Genomic DNA, 19807 nt, shown 5'->3' on the forward strand with positions numbered 1-19807 from the left:
TGGGGTGGCTCCTTGGAGACAGAGTCTCATAGACTTTCTGGCTTAGGTTGTCTTCAAACTGGAGTGCTCCGATCTCAGTCTCCTGGGTTTCTAGGATGACAGTGTGAGCCACCGGCACCCAGCTCAAGGGCTACCCTTTCATGTGCTTCTTTTTTTTTTTTTTTTTTTTTGGTCAGTCATGGGGCTTGAACTCTGGGCCTGGCTACCACTTCTGGTTTTCTAGTGATTTATTGGAGATAAGAGTCTCACAGACTTTCTTACCCAGGGTTGGCTTTGAACTTCGACCCTCAGATCTCAGCCTCCTGAGATTACAGGCATGAGCTACCTGTGCCCGGCTTTTCATGTGCTTCTTTGTAGGGCCCTAGGCCCCCAAGTCTCCAAGGATGCCAACTCCTGGTGCAGAAAGCAGAGCCTGAAGCAGGAATCAGAACCTGGGACAGCTCTCCCCTAGTGGGCCAGCCAGGACACAGGATTGGATGAGGGCAGCCTGCAATGCATGTTGCCGGTCAGCAGGCGGCAATAGAAACGGCCGCAGGCCTCATGGCTGAAGGAGGAGAAACTTTCATGGGGTGCAAATCAATCCAGCTTCAGTCTTCCTTTGGGCGAGTTCCTGCTGGCACGGTCGGTCGCAGGTACAATTCCGTAACTATAAATGATTGTAATCCTCATTTATCAGAATCCTCCATGTCATGGGAAAGATTCTCTAGGAGAAATTGTGCTATAAGAGAATATGGGTTGGGTTGGGTTTGGGGAGGGTTCTGGTAGCCCCTTCCCTGTATTCCTGTCACTGAATGCAGGTGAAGGTTCTGTGAAGTTTCCCCCTAAAAGTAGAGACTCTTCACTTAGGGTCCTTGACTTTGATCACAGAATAAGAATTTCTTTACAAGTCACAGTTGTAAGAAAACTAGGCGGCGCTTTATTGAGTACGTAAGCAAGCCGACAAATAGAAAAGAGCACAAGCACATTCTAATGAAGTGTGGGTGCTGTAGAGAAGAAACACAGCTCTTGGGCCACAAGTATTTCTGTGGTGAAGGCAGGGGGTCTTATACAAAGTTAGGTGTTTCATCTTTGCTCTAACTACTCCTGGTGTTATGCTTTCTGAGTTTCTGGATGTTTGAGCCATTCTTTCCAGGAAAGAAAGCATCCTGCCAGGAAACAGATCCTTATCCTTGAGGTAAGGAGGTGCCCTGTGATCTGCATTTGGGTCAGGAAGTGGCTTACATTTGGGGGGATTTTTCTCAGGAAGGCATACATCCTGCCAGACAAATGTTAATTCTTGAAGGTGAGAAATGCAACTCCCACGAAGGCAGTACACCTGTTGCTTCTCTCTCTGAAGCAAAGCTAGGGCTCCTGTGTTTCTCAATACCAATGTCTCGGAGTTGCCTCCACCGGGCCTCATTTCCCCCTACACGACTCTGGTCCCTTAATCTAAAGGGGAGCAGATGAATGAATTTCTCTTGTGTGTGCTGTAGGGTCCCTATACCTTGTTTCCCTCTCCTCTGTCCTGAGTAGTTCCCATGCAGAAGACAACAGCCAATAACAGAGGACTAAGCTCATGACCGCTGGAGCGTGGCAGCTGTACCATCTGCCTGTCACAGACTGCAAGCAGAATCCGTGAGATCTCTCTCTTCTCTGCAGTGTTGTGTTCCCTGGTTTCACTGAGGGCACAGATCTGGCTAGGGAGCCACTGCTGGCAGCCCACTATTGGGCATTTTCTTGTGAGAACTCCCTAGCATGCTAGCATCTCTCATAGAGGACGGAGGCATCTTTAGGGGGCATCATGTCATCACTGATTTGTGGGTGCTGAAAGGATCCTTCACGTCCATCCCAGGGGACCACCCGGAGGCAGGCAGGCACAGGAGAAAGATTATTCTAGGGGCCATGTTTCCCAGGAGAGGGAGCACATGGCGCCCATCCTTATGCAAGTCTGGGGATAGGAAGGAAGGTAGGTGGGAGCTCAGGTGGGTCTGGGTGGAGAGAGTGAGTGGCCAGCTGTAGGGCAGGAATTACAGGGTAGGGAGGAGCCAGGTCTGGGTGGAGCTGAGGACCCAAGGTGGGCACAGTGGTATTACAGGTGCTGACTCTCCGTCTCTGTTTCCGGGATGGCAGAGGTGTATCCGTCAGGGAGCATGGGCCTCCAGAGTAGATTACAGGCAGGCACAGCTCTTAGCAACACGGGTACCTCTATTTTCTTGTGCCCTCCTCTCTCTGTCAAGTTGAACAACACACGCATCACAAACACAAAAGGCTTTGGATCCTGTTCTGCTGTTGGTCAGGCAGATGAGTCTTAGACTGGCTCGGAGTCGCGCTCCTGTGGTTTTCCTGATGTTCTGTGTCTGGGGCTCAGGCTCTGGGCTAGCACCTCCATGCTCTTCGTCCTATACAGACACAAGCAGAGAATGCGACACATACAGAGGACCAGTGTCTCCACCAGAGCCTCTCCCGAGTCCAGAGCTACCAAAAGCATCCTCCTCCTGGTGATCGCCTGTATCTCCTTTACACCGTGTCCTGCATCCCTGCTCCCTGTAATCCTAGCTTCTCAGGAGGCTAACATCTGGAGGACTGAGATTTGAGGCCAGCCCAGGCAGAAACAGTCACTAGACTCCATCCTCAAATAGGAGGGAAAAAAGCAAGGCTAGAGATGGCTCAGGTGGTAGAGACTAGACTTCAAGCCCCCAATTCATAACAACTGAGAAGAGGCAGGGCCTGGTGCCCCTTCCAACACCAAGGCTCCTTGCTGGTGAGCAGGCCTTCCCACCAGACCGTCCGCTTACTCGTGTACCTCACTGCCTGCAGCCCTGCTAGAAAAACCAAACAGGGTAGATATTTTACTCAATATCCTCTCTTCCATCTCCGTCTATAAAATGTACACATTCTGTTTCTCTGGGAAGCATGATTCTTGCTTCGTAGTCTTAGGGGAGAAAGGCTCCCTAGCCTTGTTGCTCATGGGGTTGGACAGTGGGTAGGTAAGAGAGGGCAAGGAGGACAGGTTGTGACCACAATGCAGCTCATGCTTGATCGCTTCAGCTGGGCGCCGGTGGCACATGCCTGTAATCCTAGCTACTCAGGAGACTAAGATCTGAGAGTTGTGATTCAAAGCCAGCCCAGGCAGGAAAGTCTATGGGATCCAATCTCCAGTGAACAGCCAGAAACTTCTCCAGAAGTGGACTGTAGTACAAAGTAGTAGAGTACTACTTGAGCATAAAAGCTCAAAGACAGTGCCCCAGCCCTGAGTTCAAGCCTCACACCTGACAGAAAACAAAAAGAAAGAAGAAAACAAAAACAGCTTCATACAATATGCACAGAGAGAACCAGTTCTTAGGCCATCTGTTGAAAGTGTTTAAAGAGGAGGAGGAGAAGGGGGAGCGAGAGGGCTTGAACTTGTCAACATGGTGGCATTGATGCAGGTAGAAATGCTAGGAAACCCCAGGTGCAGCTGACATCCACTCATGAAAGCAGCAGGAGATATATAATCGGTTTTGGTAATTAGCCATTGGGAAAAGGATTCGGGAAACTTTCTCAGCTCCCAGGGCCAGTCCTGTCATGGCCACACAGGCTGAGGTGCTGACTGCGGTTCCCAAGGGAGGTGAGGTCATGCACCCTGACTTTTATCTCCCTCCAGAGATCCAGCCCAGCCTACCAGGCCTCCGCTGAGCTGTTTGCTCTTAGGTCTGAAGACCCCACTAGGAAGCAAGCAGGGTTGAGTAAGTGCTTGTGTCAGGACAAGGTATTCTGGGACAGAGAAAGATCCAGAGCAAGTAGGGAAAGGACTCAGGACTCAGTAACAAGCTGTGGGAGGGGAGGGAGACTCCCCGCTCCCCCACACACACCTCTGGCAATCTGACGGACCCCAGGTGTCATTTTCTAGAAGCCCTGCGGAGCACTCCAGTGAGACTCCCAGAGAAGGGAGAAGACCTGAACTTAAACTTGAGCGAGCTGGAAGATGACACTGGTTAAAGTGGCCACTCTCCATGCTACCCCACACCCAGCAGGGATGAATCTCAGCATGCGTGTATAGTTGCATGTACAATGGCTTCAGGTCTATAGTGAGAGGCTCCTGTAGGCTTGTGAAGAAACCGGGATCCGAATCTGTCCATTCTTATGTCCCTCCACCCCATGACTCTCTTGGTGGACAGTTGCTGTGCCTCATCTGAAAGAGCTATAGTGAACTGAAGAGGTGACATCAGTTTCCCAGTGCACACAGGACAGATGCTATTACCATGAGCACTGGGCAGTTGGTCAGCATATTCTGATTGATACTGACGGGCGCCGGCCCAGGCAGAGAAGTCCATGAAACTCCTTTTTTTTTGTCAGTCATGGGGCTTGAAGTCTGGGCTTGGGCGCTGTCCTTGCGCTCTTCAGCTCAAGATGAGCACTCTACCACTTGAGCCGCAGCACCACTTCCGGTTTTCTAGTGGTTTATTGGCGGTAAGAGTCTCTCAGAGTTTCTTGCCCGAGCTGGCTTTGAACGGTGATCCTCAGATCTCAGCCTCTTGAGTAGCTAGGATTACAGGCGCAAGCCACCAGTGCCCAACCCCATGAAACTCTTATCTCTGATGAACTACTAAAAATCTGAAAGTGGACTTATGGCTTAAGGGATGGAGCTCAGGGGGAAATGCAAGACCTTGAATAGGTGAGCCAAAGATGGGAGTATCTCTGACCTTATGGCAATTTAAAATGATATAATTTGTCATTTAAATCATGAAATTCCTATCCTTTTTTTTTAAAAAAGGAGCACATTTATATGCACATTGTCTACTTAGCTTATTTCTATTTATTTTTTTTTTTTTGCACAGCCGAAGAACAAACTCAGGGCCCTGCACTTGGGGTAGCTAATGTTCTTCCACTTAGCTAAATCCTTAACCATTTTGTGCTGTTTAATAAATACTTCTTTTGCCGGGCACCAGTGGCTCACGCCTGTAATCCTAGCTACTGAGGAGGCTGAGATCTGAGGATCACAGTTCAAAGCCAGCCCGGGAAGAAAAGTCCAGGAGACTCTTATATCCAATAAACCATCAGAAAACTGGTAGTGGTGCTGTGGCTCAAGCGATAGAGGGCTTGCCTTGAGCTGAAGAGCACAGGGACAGCACCCAGGCCCAGAGTTCAAGCCCCATGACTGACCAAAAAAAAAAAACAAACACTTCTTTCTTATCTAAGACCACAGCAATATTCTCACTGGTATAAAAATTCCATTAGTTGCCTTTAAATTTTAGAATGGAAATCCATCCAGAAATGATTGCACAGCATGGGGGTGGAGATCTCTCTCTCTCTCTCTCTCTCTCTCTCTCTCTCTCTCTCTCTCTCCTACCAGTGTGACTCACAGCATGGGGGTGGAGATCTCTCTCTCTCTCTCTCTCTCTCTCTCTCTCTCTCTCTCTCTCTCTCTCTCTCTCTCTCTCCTACCAGTGTGACTCAGAGCAGTTTATTCTAGATATGTGGATCTGCGCTTCACCCCTCACTCTTCCCTCTGCTTCTTCAGGCTTGCCTCAACTCATCCATAATGCAGACTTTTCTAGGAAACAGAACAGCCTTTCTCTCCCTCCCTCTGCATATCTAGGGATCTTTTCCGCTCTCATCAGAACATACAATGAAAGAAGATACTCCTGTCAAAAAGTTTGGAGACTGGGGCTGGGAAGGTAGCTCAGTGGTAGAGCACTTGCCTTGCATGCCTGAGGCCCTGGGTTCAATTCCTCAGCACCACATAAGCAAAAAGAAAAAAGCCGGAAGTGGCGCTGTGGCTCAAGTGATAGAGCGCTAGCCTTGAGCTGAAGAGCTGAGGGACAGCACCCAGGCCCAGAGTTCAGGCCCCACCACTGGACCAAAAAAAAAAAAAAAAAAGTTTGGAGACTAAAACTGGGCAGTAGAGGCTCAGGCCTGCAATCTCAGCTACTCAGGAGGCTGTGATCTAAGGATTGTGGTTCAAAGCCAGCCTGGGCAGGAAAGTGAGAGACTCTTCTATTAACCACCAGCCTCAGCTACAGCTGAAGTGATAGAGCACCAGTCTTGAGGGGGAAAAAAGCCCAGGGACAGTGCCCAAGCCTTGAATTCAAGCCCAGGATCACCATCACACAATCACTCACACACACACACACACACACACACACACACAGTATTGCTGTGTTTCTCAGGTGGGGCTCAAAAAATCCTGAAGCCCCTGTTTCTCAAGTAGCTTGTGGGGACCCCAGATCCACATGACCCCACCTGGCTATAGGTTTTGTTTTTGTTTTTGTTTTATTCTTCTTGAGCCAGTACAGGCACTTGAATTGAAGGCCTGGGCACTAACCCTGAACTTTTTGGCTCAAGGCTGGTGCTGTGCCAGTTGAGCCACAGCTCCACTTCTGGCTTTTTTTTTTTTCAAACAAAACAAAACTGGTCAATTGGGAGATAAGAATCTCACAGACTTTCTTGCCCAGCCTGGCTTTAAACCATGATCCTCCGATCTCAGCCTCCTGAGTAGTTAGGATGACCGGTGTGAGTCACTGGCACCCAGCTCTATGGAAGCCTCTCATGGACTGTTTTAGTTGTGGGGCAGGGGAGGATGGTCTCAGTGAAATGCAAAGTGAGCCGAGAGACAGGATGACTCTCAGGTTCCCAGCCACGGGGACTGTGCTCTTATCATAGACTCTCATTGGAATCCTGGGGAATGTCTCTCTCCTTTACTGTCTCTTTCTTCAATGAGATCAACACCCACAAAAGCCTGTCTAGCTCTGCTGGGCCCAGCCACTGGCACTCAACCTGACCTCCCCTCTGTGTGTGCACAGCAAGTGGCACCTCACCAACAGGAAAGGGATTGTATCAGAGGCAACGCAAGGGTCTGTTTTTCTCTCGAGTGCTACAAAGCAATGGCTCTCCCACTGAAAGCAGGGCAGAGGCTCTGATTACAGGTCTCAAACCCATGCATGCTGCGATGCCCACTGGTGCTGGTGGCCCACGCCCTCCCCCCCCCCCCGCTGGTTCTTCCACTCACCTGACTGACGTCCACAGTGGGTCTCATCACCCTGTTCATGGTTCTCCTCAGAGCAACACAGTGAGACCGTCTGGCTGGTGGTACCCTGGCACGGAAAATAACAGATACCTTAGGTTATGATCCATCCACATGGGAGAAGACTCTGATGTAGGAATGGTACAGCTTATATCTGCCACACCAATGCTCTTCTTAGAAGAATGCACATTATAGCCACTTCTCTGGGGCTCAGGGAACCACACACCTTCCATGCTGAGAAGAGCAGGGCCCCGGCCGAGGCCCCCACAGAGCAGCCCAGGGACGCATCCTCACCCACTGACAACAGCTGCTGTAGTTCTCCAGCATCACTCCCGTACGTACCCGTGCGCAGGACCGAGGAGCCGCCACTTCTCCCAGCTGAATACCAGGACCATGAGCTCCGGGGTCAGTGATGCCTGGAACAGCACAATTCTTTTTTAATTTTTTTGTGCATCATGGGCTTGAACTCTGGGCCTAGGTGCCGTCCTTGCACTCTTCAAGCTCAAGGTGAATGCTCTACCATTTGAGCCACAGCGCCACTTCAAGTTTTCTGGTGGTTCATTAGAGATAAGAGTCTCACGGACTTCCCTGCCCAGGCTGGCTTTGAACTGTGATCCTCAAATATCTGCCTCCTAAGTAGCTAGGATGACAGGCAAGAGCCATCCATGCCCAGACAGTACAAATTCTTTTAGTAGGATGGTCTTTGTGATAGTACACAGAGGAAATGGTATTTCTTCTGGTCATTTCCACTTGCTAGGGCTGGATCTATAGGCCTAGTGGTTATTTAATACCTTGTGCAATGCCGGGCGCTGGTGGCTCACGCCTGTAATCCTAGCTACTCAGGAGGCTGAGATCTGAGGATCGTGGTTCAAAGCCAGCCTGGGCAGGAGAGACCATGAGACTCCTATCTCCAATAAACCACCAGAAAACCGGAAGTGGCACTGTAGCTCAAGTGGTAGAGCGCTCGCCTTGAGCTGAAGAGCTGAGGGACAGCGCCCAGGCCCAGAGTTCAAGCCCCATGACCGACCAAAAAAAAAATACCTTGTGCAATAATATGCTAATACAAATACTGTGCAAGCTTGGTACCAGTGACTCACCTCTGTAATCCTAGCTACTCAGGAGGCTGAGATGTGAGGATTGAGGTTCTAAGCCAGCCCCAGCAGGAAAGATGGTGAGACTCTCATCTCCAATTAACCACTAGGCATTTTATTTGGTCAGGTGTGGAGCTTGAACTCTGGGCCTGGCCGCTGTCCCTGTGCTCTTCAGCTCAAGGCTAGCACTCTACTACTTGAGCCACACCGCCACTTCCAGTTTTCTGGTGGTTTATTGGAGATAAGAGTCTCATGGGCGCTGGGAAGGTGGCTCAGTGGTAGAGCACTTGCCTTGCGTGCCTGAGGCCCTGGGTTCGATTCCTCAGTACCACATAAGCAAAAAGCCGGAAGTGGCGCTGTGGCTCAAGTGGTAGAATGCTAGCCTTGAGCTGAAGAGCTGAGGGACAGCGCCCAGGCCCAGAGTTCAGGTCCCACGACCGGACCAAAAAAAAAAGAGTCTCATGGACTTTCCTGCCAGGGCTGGCTTTGAACCATGATCCTCAGATCTCATCCTCCTGAGTGTCTAGGATTACAGGCGTGAGCCAGTGGCTTGCTCACCAGGCTTTTTGATGGTTAACTGGACATGAGTCTCATGGACTCTTAGATGTTGTCTTATATCAACTAAGACAGCTATGACATCACTAAGCAATATAATCCTATGGGATCACTGCAGTGCACAGGTGCACTGTTGGTTGAAATTGTCCTTATGTGGTGCGTGTGTATGCATGCACCAGGCAGACGGGTCTGTGTGCTTGCCATATGATGTGGCAGAGGCATAGGTGGGGTCAGCAGCCTTGTCTACGTAGGAGACAGAACAGACAAGCCTGGGCAACACAGTGAGGCCTCCATGGTAGAAAAGGAAATCTAGCTTGGTACTGGTGGCTCACGCTTGTAATCCTAGCTACTCAGGAGGCTGAGATCTGAGAATCATGGTTCAAAGCCAGCCCGGGCAGGAAAGTCTGTGAGACTCTATCTCCAATACACCACTAGAAAATCGGAAGTGGGGCTGTGGCTCAAGTGGTATAGTGCTCGCCTTGAGCTCAAGAGTGCAGGGACAGCGGCCAGGCCCAGAGTTCAAGTCCCACAACTGACAAAAAAAAAAAAAGGTCTCATGGACTTTCCTGCCTGTGCTGGTTTTGAACCTCAATACTCAGGTCTCAGCTTCCTGAATAGACAGGATTACAGTGTGAAGCACTAGCACATGGCTATAAATAATTCTTTAAAAATTTATTTGTAACTTAAAAGCAGGGGAGAGGTGGATTATAATAGGTGAATAGTTCGGTAAATTACGGAACATCCACCCCAATGTAAGAATACTAGTGATTAAAATGTATTGTAACAATTGTCCTAAGCATAGTTAACTATATTCTTCTAGTAGTTTACATAATATGATCTTGTTATTGAGACTTGTAAGCCAGGTACTAGTGGCCCTAGCTATGCAAGAGGCTGAGAATAGAGGATCAAAGTTTAAAGCCAGACAATACAGTTAACTCTGAGGCTTCCCTCTCAAAACCACATCCAGCATGGTGGTATATTTGTCATCTCAGTGATATGGGAGGCAGAATTAAGATAGTAAGCCAAGCCTGGCCCCCCGATATATGAGACTCTATCTTCAGAAGAATAAACTAAAAAGCAAAGGGAATGGAGTGTGGATCGAGTGCCAGAGTGGTCTCATGACAAGCATAAAGCTTGGAGTTTTGACCCTCATATTAAAAGAAAACAAAGAACAGCTAATTGTATGGGCAGGACCCCAGGCTCTGTGATAGCACACATGCTTATCTTTACAAGGCCCTGGGTTCAATCACTGAACGCTAAACATTTTTTTTAACCATACTAATTGGATTCTTTAAAAAATTGGTTTATTATATATTGTGAATTTGAAAGTTTCTTCTCCAGTGTGAACTATTTTTGACAACAAGCTTCTGGGCACAGGAGCTTCTACGATCATCACATCACCTCTGCGTATGTGTTCACCACTGATCTGTTGGCCTTTCTCCCCATTGGCTTTCTTCATTTATATTTACCTCAATACAGACTTTATTCCTTCAAGATTTTCTGGTCTTAACTATATCTGAGGGACTTTTCTACATTTGATGGACAATGTGAAGTAGTCACTGAAGGCACTAGTATTCTCTGTATTAAATTTCATTCCTATGCAAATTCCCTCATTTTCCCCAGGGTACACCCTCTGGTATGGAGACACTGCATGCCAACTACATTTATAAGTGGGAGGAGAATACTCCCACACAATGAGAACCAAGTACTCATTGGTTTCCTCCCTCACAACATTTGTCTGTTGAGTTCAGATTCAGTGCCAAGGATTTATGTACCTGGACTTATTCTTTGTATGCACTGTTGTGTTTCTAATGAATCCTGACAAATGAGTGGGAAGTTAACCCCAACTGCTAAGTCCAGTATCTCTTCTCTCTTCATTGAGTTGTTCAAGGAATTTAAGGACTACTTGCATATTGGAGGGTGGTTTCCCTCACTGATCGCACTCATAGTTTGTCTCGTATAAATTCCCAGGAGATAACAAGACTGCATGTGTGTGAGTAAAATTTCCAGTCAACATACAAAGTCCTCGCAACACCACGGCCCTGTTCTTTGCGTGGTTAGGGTTCATCCCCATTTTGGCTTCTCTTTGAGGAGAACCTTTTTCCACATTCACCTCACATACAGAGCTTCTCACCCTTGTGAGTTTGGTGGTGAACTCTCGGGTAGGTTTTCACAGTGACCCCTTTCCCACATTTGTCACAAGCCTATGGCTTGTGTGAACTTGCTTATGTAGAGTGAGGTCTGTTTCCTTAGCACAGCCTTTCCCACACTCCGCACAGACGTAGAATTTCTCCCTGGCCTGCATCTGCTGGTGTCTGATGAGATAGCACTTCATAGTGATGCCTTTCCCACATTCTCTGCACACAAAGGGCTTCTTGCTGTACGTTGGTGTACAGCAAGGCTGCTCTTAAAGGCAAAACCTTTTCCACACACACTGCAGATGCAGCGCTTCTCCCCCACGTGAGTAAGCTGATGCAGGATGCGCATGCTCTTCCTGCACTCAGTACACGGGCGCAGCTTCCCTATTGTATGGTATTTCTCACAGACCATGAGGTTACTCTTCCTGGGGAAAGCTTTTCCACATTCACTGAATGCATAGGGTTCTTCTTTCTTCTGTGTGGGTTTGGTGGTGACTCTCCATGGAGAGTCCACACTCATGGCACACATAAGTCTTCTCACCAGTATGGTTTCATTAATGGACGTTGGAGAAGTGTTTGGTGGTGAAGCCTTTCCCACACTCTGCACACACAAAGGGCTTCTCTCCCATGTGAGTGCACTGATGGATGACGGGCATGCTCTTCCCAGTGAAGCCTTTCCTGTACAAGCGGCATACATGGGACTTCTCTCCAGTATGATTCCTGATAGATCAGGAGATTCTGCTGGCATGGGAACCTTTTCCCACATTTGCCACACACGAAGGGTTTTTCTCCAGTATGAGCTTGCCGGTGTTCAGCCAGACCGCTCTTCAGGGTGAAGACTTTTCCATAGTCACTGCATGTAAGTGAATTCTCTGTTTCACAGATTCTCTGGTGTTCATTGAGCCTGGACTTCCTGGAGAATAGTTTCTCACAGACACTGCACCCACCCATACGGCTTCTGTCCTGTGTGAACTCACTCATGATCAAGAAGCTGAGACTTCTTGACAAAGGTTTTACCACATTCACAAGTATGAGTTTTCTCAACTTCACGGGTTCTCCGATGCCTGATGACTTGTGACTTCTTACTGGGTTTTCCACTCACAGGGAAATTAACTTCAGATTGGACGACCTCACATTTCTCATTCCTATGAGATTTCAGATCTTCCTTAAATTTAGGAGAATTCTTTCAGTTTTTCTTCTGGTTGATTACACTTAAATTTGGTCTCAAAGTTTTTGCATATAACCCAAACATATCTCGATTTTCCCTGGAAGGTGAGTGACTGTTGCCTGAAGGAACTGCATTCCCATGAGCTTCCCGGTGGAGTCTCATGCTCTTCAGCATCCTTTGATCCTTTTCAGTTCTGACATTTGCTAGGGATGAAGACAGCAATGAACCATGTGCATAGTATGTGCAGAAGAAAATTCTTACAATTCATTGGTGTTTGTCAAAATGACTTTAGGGCTGGGGATATACAGCTTAGTGGTATAGTGCATGCTTAGCATATAAGAGGTCCTGGGTTTGATCCCCAGCACCACAAGGAAAAAGTTTTTTAGTTACATTTCTATTAACAGTATAAAAGCATCTCCTCGGGTAGCTGTAGTTCGTCTGAAGACTATTTGGAAAACAACAGAGCACAGAAGAAGCACAACTACTGAAGAGTCTTCAAGTAGAGGGAAAAGTAGCAAGTGCAGAATAAGATCAGGCTAGGTAAGAATAGACGTGGGAGAGGGATGAGCCTTTCCCAATGGGACAGGAGATCCCCAGTCAAAGAGAGTGACAAATACATGTCTACAGGGAGTGTAGGTCAGGAAGGTGATATGTCACTCAGGGAAGGGTAGAAGGAACAGGCAGAAACTGATAGAACTGATCTAAAATAAATCTGAAGCCGGGCACTGGTGGCTCACACCTGTAATCCTAGCTACTCAGGAGGCTGAGATCTGAGGATCGCAGTTCAAAGCCAGCCCGGGCAGGAGAGGCCATGAGACTCCTATCTCCAATAAACCACCAGAAAACTGGAAGTGGCGCTGTAGCTCAAGTGGTAGAGTGCTCACCTTGAGCTGAAGAGCTGAGGGACAGCGGCCAGGTCCAGAGTTCAAGCCCCACGACCGATAAAAAAATAAATAAATAAATAAATCTGATAAAAGTGATAGAATCAAAAGGAAAAGAAAATTAAGTGGAGAACAAGAAGTAAGAGGGACCAGATCTCCAAAGAACAAATGGGGTACATTTCCTTGTGAGAAAGGGGGAGGATGCCTGGAGGTGGATTCTGTGCCCCAAGTCGCCAGGCAGTGCTCTCTCCAAAGAGGACACAGTGTGTGCCCTTATGCATCTCACCGGCTCCCACTCGCTCACCTGAGCAGGTGCACCTGGGCTTTTTCTCCCTGTCCAAGGCTCTTCACCTCATTCCAGCTTTGAGAGGACATCAGGCTTTGTGACCTGACACCCTGTTTGTACAAATGACAGAGGACTTGGATACAGGGACTGAGCTGTGTTAATATAGGAGAGGGTTGCATTAAGAATTAGACAGTGCTTGAATGTGAGAGCAGAAGCTTTTCTCTCGGGAGAGAGCACATTATCCATGCTTGTCTGAAGCCAAAAAGCTACCACTTAAAAGCGCTTCCAAGATTCTCACCCATTCAGCAGCTCTTAAGGAAAAGCCACTGTCTGGGGTCCCCTGTGACCTGGGGCCGCATCCTCACACACTGACACCAGCTGCTGTAGTTCTCCAGCATCATATCCCAGTTCAGGTCCTTCTGGGCTGGGTCCAGAAGCTGCCACTCCTCCCAGCTGAATGCCACAGCCACGTCCTCTATGGTCGGCTGGCGCCTGGAACAGCACAGTCCTGCTAACGTGACTCTTCCCACAATTGGTTCATAAGGAACGTAAAGGACTTTCTCCTGCTCACAGGGTGTTGGGAACCTATGGTAAAGCTCCTCAGTAAAGGTCATCTTGGCCCTTGTGCTTGCTTAAAGGCACATACAAGAAACTGGCTTCCTTGATAAATATCAGGTGCCCGGGATTGTTTTCCTATGTCTGTAGAGTCTGTTTTACCTTTGACTAGTTGACCTTGTCTTGTTTTTATTGCACTCTGTTTTTACCAAGCCTAAACATTCCTTGTTTTTCTGGACTATAGTAACCTTGTTCTACTTCTTGACTTTTTTTTTTTTTTTTGTCTGTCATGGGGCTTGAACTCTGGGCTTGAGCGCTGTCCTTGCACTCTTCAGCTCAAGGTGAGAGCTCTACTGCTTGAGCCACAGCGCTACTTCCAGTTTTTAGTGGTTTATTGGATATAAGAGTCTCACAGAATTTCCTGCCCTGGCTGGCTTTGAACCGTGATCCTCAGATCTCAGCCTCCTGAGACTACAGGCGTGAGCCACGGGCACCCGGCTTACTTCGTGACTTCTAACAGTATATATTAGGGAAAGTTAAAAATAAACGGTGCTGCAGTCTTGAGCTGCAGACCTCCCAACCCCATCCTTTGTCTTGTGTCTTTTTTTCCCCTCATCCTCGCCCCCTAAATCAGGAATCCCTTTCATTGCTGGCAGGCTCCAGCAAGTGGCACCCGAACAGGGACCTGAAAAACTGGGATCACGGCAGAGGACCCCGATAAGGTAAGAGGACGTCCAGAAACTTGAGATAGAGAGCAAGAGAGAGTATAGACAGGAGTAAGAAATTATGGGGCAAGGTAACAGCCGCACACTCTATGTGCAGGCTCTCAAGGGCATGCTTCACGCCCGAGGAGTGAAAGTTGGACAGAGTCAATTAGAATGTTTCTTTCACTTTCTTGAGGAAGTATGCCCCTGGTTCCTGGAGGAAGGAACCATCAATTTAGGAACTTGTCAAAAAAAATTGGAAAAAGGATTCAGGGACACTATGACACAAATGGCCAGTAAGTTAAGACATTGCCACTTTATAATTGTCTGGTATCTGTGTAGCCTCCAGGTTCTGTATTGGGGTGGGCAAGAGTCTTGGCGGATGCGCTATAAGACAGCCAACAGGGCCGGTGGGAGACATCCCTCGGATCCCCATCAGGGTAAACTATCCACTAGTGCAGACATTTGGGCCCATCTGTAGTCCAGAACTGTCTTTCTGACAGTCTACAATGCACATGCTGTAAATGTGTTTTGTCTCAATGTTTGTGTGTATGTATTTTGGAATTCTTGGAATGTTTCTTCTCTCAGATTCATCCTGATGCGAGAGCCCGGAGGAGACTGGCTAACACCCCCTTAATGTCTGTTTCTCTCCTTTTTTACTTACACTTTAAACTGACCTCCCTCCCTACCCTTCACTGCCACCTCCTCCACCCTCTCTGGACCCAGAAGTAGAGGGGGCAGTAGGCGAGGAACCTGGAAGATCTAACAATAACTTGGAAGGGCCAGCAGGGAGAACTCAAGGCTGGATGAAACTGCCACTGACCACCTGCAAGTGTCACCAGCAAGATCTTAGCCTCAGGCCTTGGCCCAGGGGGTCTGAGTATAGGGGAGAACCTGTCAGTCTGAGGGGACAGCCGCTAGGGACTTCTTTCCCTTGCCTCAAGATGACTGGGAATTCTCCTCCAACTTGGAAGGCTCCTGGGTCAACGTTTGCAGGAATTTAAAAGAAAAATCCTACGGAGGTGAGTAAAGGGGGTTTGAGTCCCCTGGTAAATGGATTTGAGTCCCACTTGTGAATGGTGGTGAGATGTCGTGCCATTCACTGAGACCTGATTTTGTCTTTGTGGCCACTTGTCTGTCTTGTTTACTTTGGTGTGTTTTCTGTTCTATGTTTTCCAAGGTAGGGAAGTTCTGGGTGAGAGTGGTAGACTCACTCAGCAAACTCTGGATTCAGCTTGAGAACGGCACAGAGTTATGATAGGGATTAACTGGCGGCCCATCAGTCCCCAACTCAGCCTTTGGTTGTTGTCTTGTCTAGTTCTGTTTTAGAACTGGTACCAGTTTTAAATGTACGTACAACTGATTTTGATTTTTGCGCACTTTAAGATCTGTGTTTTTTTATTTTTTGGGGGGGAGGGCCATCGTGGGGCCTGAACTCTGGGCCTGGACACTGTACCTCAGCTCTTTAGCTCAAGGCTAGCACTCTACCACTTGAGCCACAATGCCACTTCTGGCTTTTTTCTTTTTGCTTATGTGGTGCTGAGGAATGGAACCCAGAGCCTCATGCATGCAAGGCAAGTGCTCTACCACTAAGCCCCCTTCCCAGCCCCTGTGTGTGTTTTTTATGTGTTTGTAAACATGTTCAAGATAAGAATTGTCAGTATGCCATAACAATTGGGTGAGTTTAAGTTTAAAATTCAGAAGGTTATGAGGTTTGGACATTTCCAAAAATTTTTTTAATTTTGCATTGTTTTAAATGACTTTTTAAGGATTCTTTAACTTAAAAAATAGAAAATCTGGTATTTTAAAATGCATAAGGCTGTTTACACTGTAATCAAGTTATCTGGCTTAACAAAAAGGCATTGGCTGTTTGGGATTTAGTTCCCGTGGCTAAAATTTGGGGATAAATATTAGAAATTTAAATGTAAAGGTTAGTTTAACCCTGTCAAAGACCATCCCTGTTCTGTCTGCCTAAAACTGTGTATTTCATTCAAAAACCAAGAGATAAGAAAAGGGAAAAACTTAGAAGCCAACAGAAGACCTATCTTTAGGGGTAAGGGGTGAACAGGCAGAAGTGCAGTTCAGCTGGTCATACATGGTAAGACAGGCCCTGGGAGGAGTCCACGCATGGTAAAAGAGGGCAAGCTGGCACAAACGCAGTTCATCTAACCCTAAAGAGTCGGATTGGGTGCGAGCCCATTCCATAGGAGGGGCTAGATGGCCCATCTTTGTTCTGTCCTTTTTCCCTGCAGATAGACACTGGAAACATGGTAAAAATGAGTGATGTGATGATCTGATTAGTATTGCTAAAACTGCCCCTTGGATGTATTAAAATTAAAATTTAAAAGGCCTTAAAAAGAGGGTTAAAAAGTTTGTATAATGTGACTTGCTTTTAGTGGTGTTCTACAATTAGGATGTTTTTAAAAGTCATAAAGGTGTTAAGTCTAGCTTCTTGGTACAATGATGGTGATTGTAATTCTTGCATTAAAGAAAAATTATCATTTGAGTTTAAAAGTTTTAATTTGTATCTGTTTTAAAACAAGCAGCCAAGAGACAATGACTGACACTTGGCCTCAAGATTTCAAGGGATCTTTTCAAAACACAAGTGAAAACTAAAGTATAAAATAATAAAAGAGATTAATAAGAGGCTTAAAAATTAGAAATGGATTTTTGGATATAAAATTTAAAAGTAAAATTGTTCTTAAGATTTGCCTCAAAGTGCACAAAGGAAAAATTAGGATTACCAAAATAATTGCTTAATTGCTATTCCAGTTTGTGCTTATAGGTTGTTGTTTTTTTAAGTTTCCAGTAATCCCAGAGCAAAACACAGAGGATTCTTACAAGTTGTTTGTAACTCTAGCTCTTACTAAGTTCCAGGTAAGAGCATGCTTAAGAGCTACTTCTATGTTGACCACCTTGTTGCTTTTAATTGGAGTAAAGTGGCCTTCTATAAGACTCATTGATCTGCAAACAGGTTCAAAGCCAGCCCAGGCAAAAAAAAAAAAAAAAATGGTCCCTGTGAGACAGTCACCTCTACTGGGCCAGCAGAGTGCTAAAAGAGCAAGCAAGCAAAGTTGCTTTAGGACTCAAAGTGGTAGAGTGCTGGCCTTAAGCTGGAGAGCTGAGGGATAGCCCTCAGGCCCTGAGCTCAAACCCAGCAACCAGCTCATGGAAATGCAAATGAGACATTTATCCCAGAGTGAAAAGACACTCCTGGGACAAAAGCCATGCAGGAGCCAGCTTGAAGAAGTTACAGAAGATGAATCTTCACCCATCATCCCCTTTTAAGAAAAAGGGACCAGAGTCATAAAAAATAAATAAATTTTAAAAATGTGGCAAAATAGACAGAAGAAAAAGGCATGGAAAATAGTAGTACAGGCCTGAGCGCTCTATATCTGCCTAGAAAATCAGCCTTATTAAAAGAACTATCTAGTTAAAAAGGTTGTCATCTTGGTAAATTGTCCTGGGCTATTGTCTAAATAGTTTTAAAAACTAGTGGGGTCACAGCCTGCCAAGCTATGTATTACTTGTATCCTTAACCAGTCTGTGTAGAAATTTACAGCCCAGCATGAGGTGTGACAGTCCCTTGGAGCAGGAGAGACATTGCTGTTGCAGCTGCTGCTACAGCCTGACAGTCACCTGGAAAAAATCTACATCGTTACCCTGACCACTTCCACCATGGAAAAAATAGACTAAACTCCTGCCTGATTCCATCTTTTGGATGGCTTCGCTTTGTCCATGTTACCATATACCTACTCTAATTTTATTATGGCTACTCCTCTTGCCGGGGAGACTAACAAACATTGTATTGCTCATTCCCTACACTGCTTTGCCACTATGGGACTTCCTAAACATATTAAAACTGATAATGGTCCCGGATATGTCACACAAGCTTTTCAAACTATTTGTAAATCTTACCAGATTTTTCATTCTACAGATATTCCCTATATTCCTCAAGGACAAGAAATTGTTAAACAAGCCAACGGGCTGTTAAAACACCAAAATTTTAAATTAAAAGGGGGGGGGGAATTATACCCCTTCTCTCCTGTTAATATTCTTCTCATGCTTTATTTGTACTAAATATTTTAAGTTTAGATTATAATGGCCTTTCTGCAGCACAGAGGTTTTGGGGGAAAAAAAAAGAGAGCAAAGATCTTTTGCCCAAGTTAAGTGGAAGGATCCTTTAACAGGTGATTGGCATGGGCCCCGATCCGGTTTTAACATGGGGTCGAGGACATGTTTGTGTTTTTCACAGGAAGAAAATAAATCCCACTGGTTGCCTGAGCATTGTGTTAGGATTGTGGAGGCTCATTCAGATGACACAAATGCTGACACATTGGGCTTATGTGCTGGATCCCCTGATTGTGCACCCTACAACGTGGGAGGGAGTTGAAGTACTCATTCATGTCAATAGATCAGCATACAATACAGACCCCTATTCCTTCATCCAGCACACTAAGATGGGAGATATCTCAGCTTCAGACATTGGAACTCCTTTTTGCTTTACCACCAGCTCTAAAGCCTCCATTCCAGTCTGTATTATAATGCTATCCATGACTAATAAAATTTGGATCCCAGACAAAAATCAAATGTAAAATATACAGATAACATCTTTACCAACTGGACACCCAGTTCATGCAAATTCTACTCCATCCTATATGATATCTCATTGCATTAATTCTTCACAAATAGTAGTATCTACAGGAGAGCCTCATCCAATAAGATACAGGCATGTACAGCCATTTATTACCAATATTTCTGGAACTAACTCTCAATTAATGGACTGGTCTGGAGCTAATCTTACTAATAAGTACAATCTTGGACTGTGGTGGATGAAGGGGCATCCTCAACATCATGTTTGGATGCTGGTGGCTGCACTCAACAACATAACCTGGCCCAATTCACCCTTTAAAAAAAATAATTATGAGTTGTGTATCACCACCCATGTCATTATATTTTCTGTAGGAGCTAATTATTTTAATGTTACCTGCTCTAATTGTTCTTTTACTAATTGCTTGTATAGCAGCATAACTGAATCCATACTTATTGTTAGACAACCATCTTTTGTTATGCTTCCTGTAAATATTTCTGAAACTTGGTATGAAGATTCTGGCATTCAGGTGTTGAGACAATTGAAAGAACTAATGCGCCCTCGTCGATTTGTTGGGCTACTTTAGCTGATGTTTTGGTCTTTATTTTGTTAGCTGCCTCCGCAGCGGCAGCTGCTGTGACACTAACACAAAATGTACAAAGTGCCCATTGTCTTAATCAGCTTGCTCATAATACTACACAAGCCCTACCTCTGGGCTCTAAAGTGGCAAAAACTGCTAAAAAAAAAAAAACGGTTTAAACAATTTCAACGCTATATCCCTTCCCTGATTGCTAATGTCATTGCTTGGTCTGGGAATGCTTTTGCTGATGGTTTTTCTATGCCTTCCTTGTACTAT

The 19807-nt window shown here is 46.3% G+C and overlaps 1 long non-coding RNA gene across 1 annotated transcript; it reads left to right on the forward strand.

Moving 5' to 3' along the window:
* The first annotated feature begins 14346 nt into the window (after window positions 1-14346).
* On the forward strand, window positions 14347-17932 carry LOC105994347. The gene is made up of 3 exons (XR_001175497.1): window positions 14347-14378; window positions 15305-15382; window positions 17904-17932. It is a non-coding gene; the product is annotated as an uncharacterized LOC105994347 (long non-coding RNA).
* Window positions 17933-19807: the final 1875 nt, after the last annotated feature.

The sequence above is a fragment of the Dipodomys ordii genome, unplaced genomic scaffold (genome assembly GCF_000151885.1).
Source record: "Dipodomys ordii isolate 6190 unplaced genomic scaffold, Dord_2.0 Scaffold105, whole genome shotgun sequence".
NCBI lineage: Eukaryota > Metazoa > Chordata > Mammalia > Rodentia > Heteromyidae > Dipodomys > Dipodomys ordii.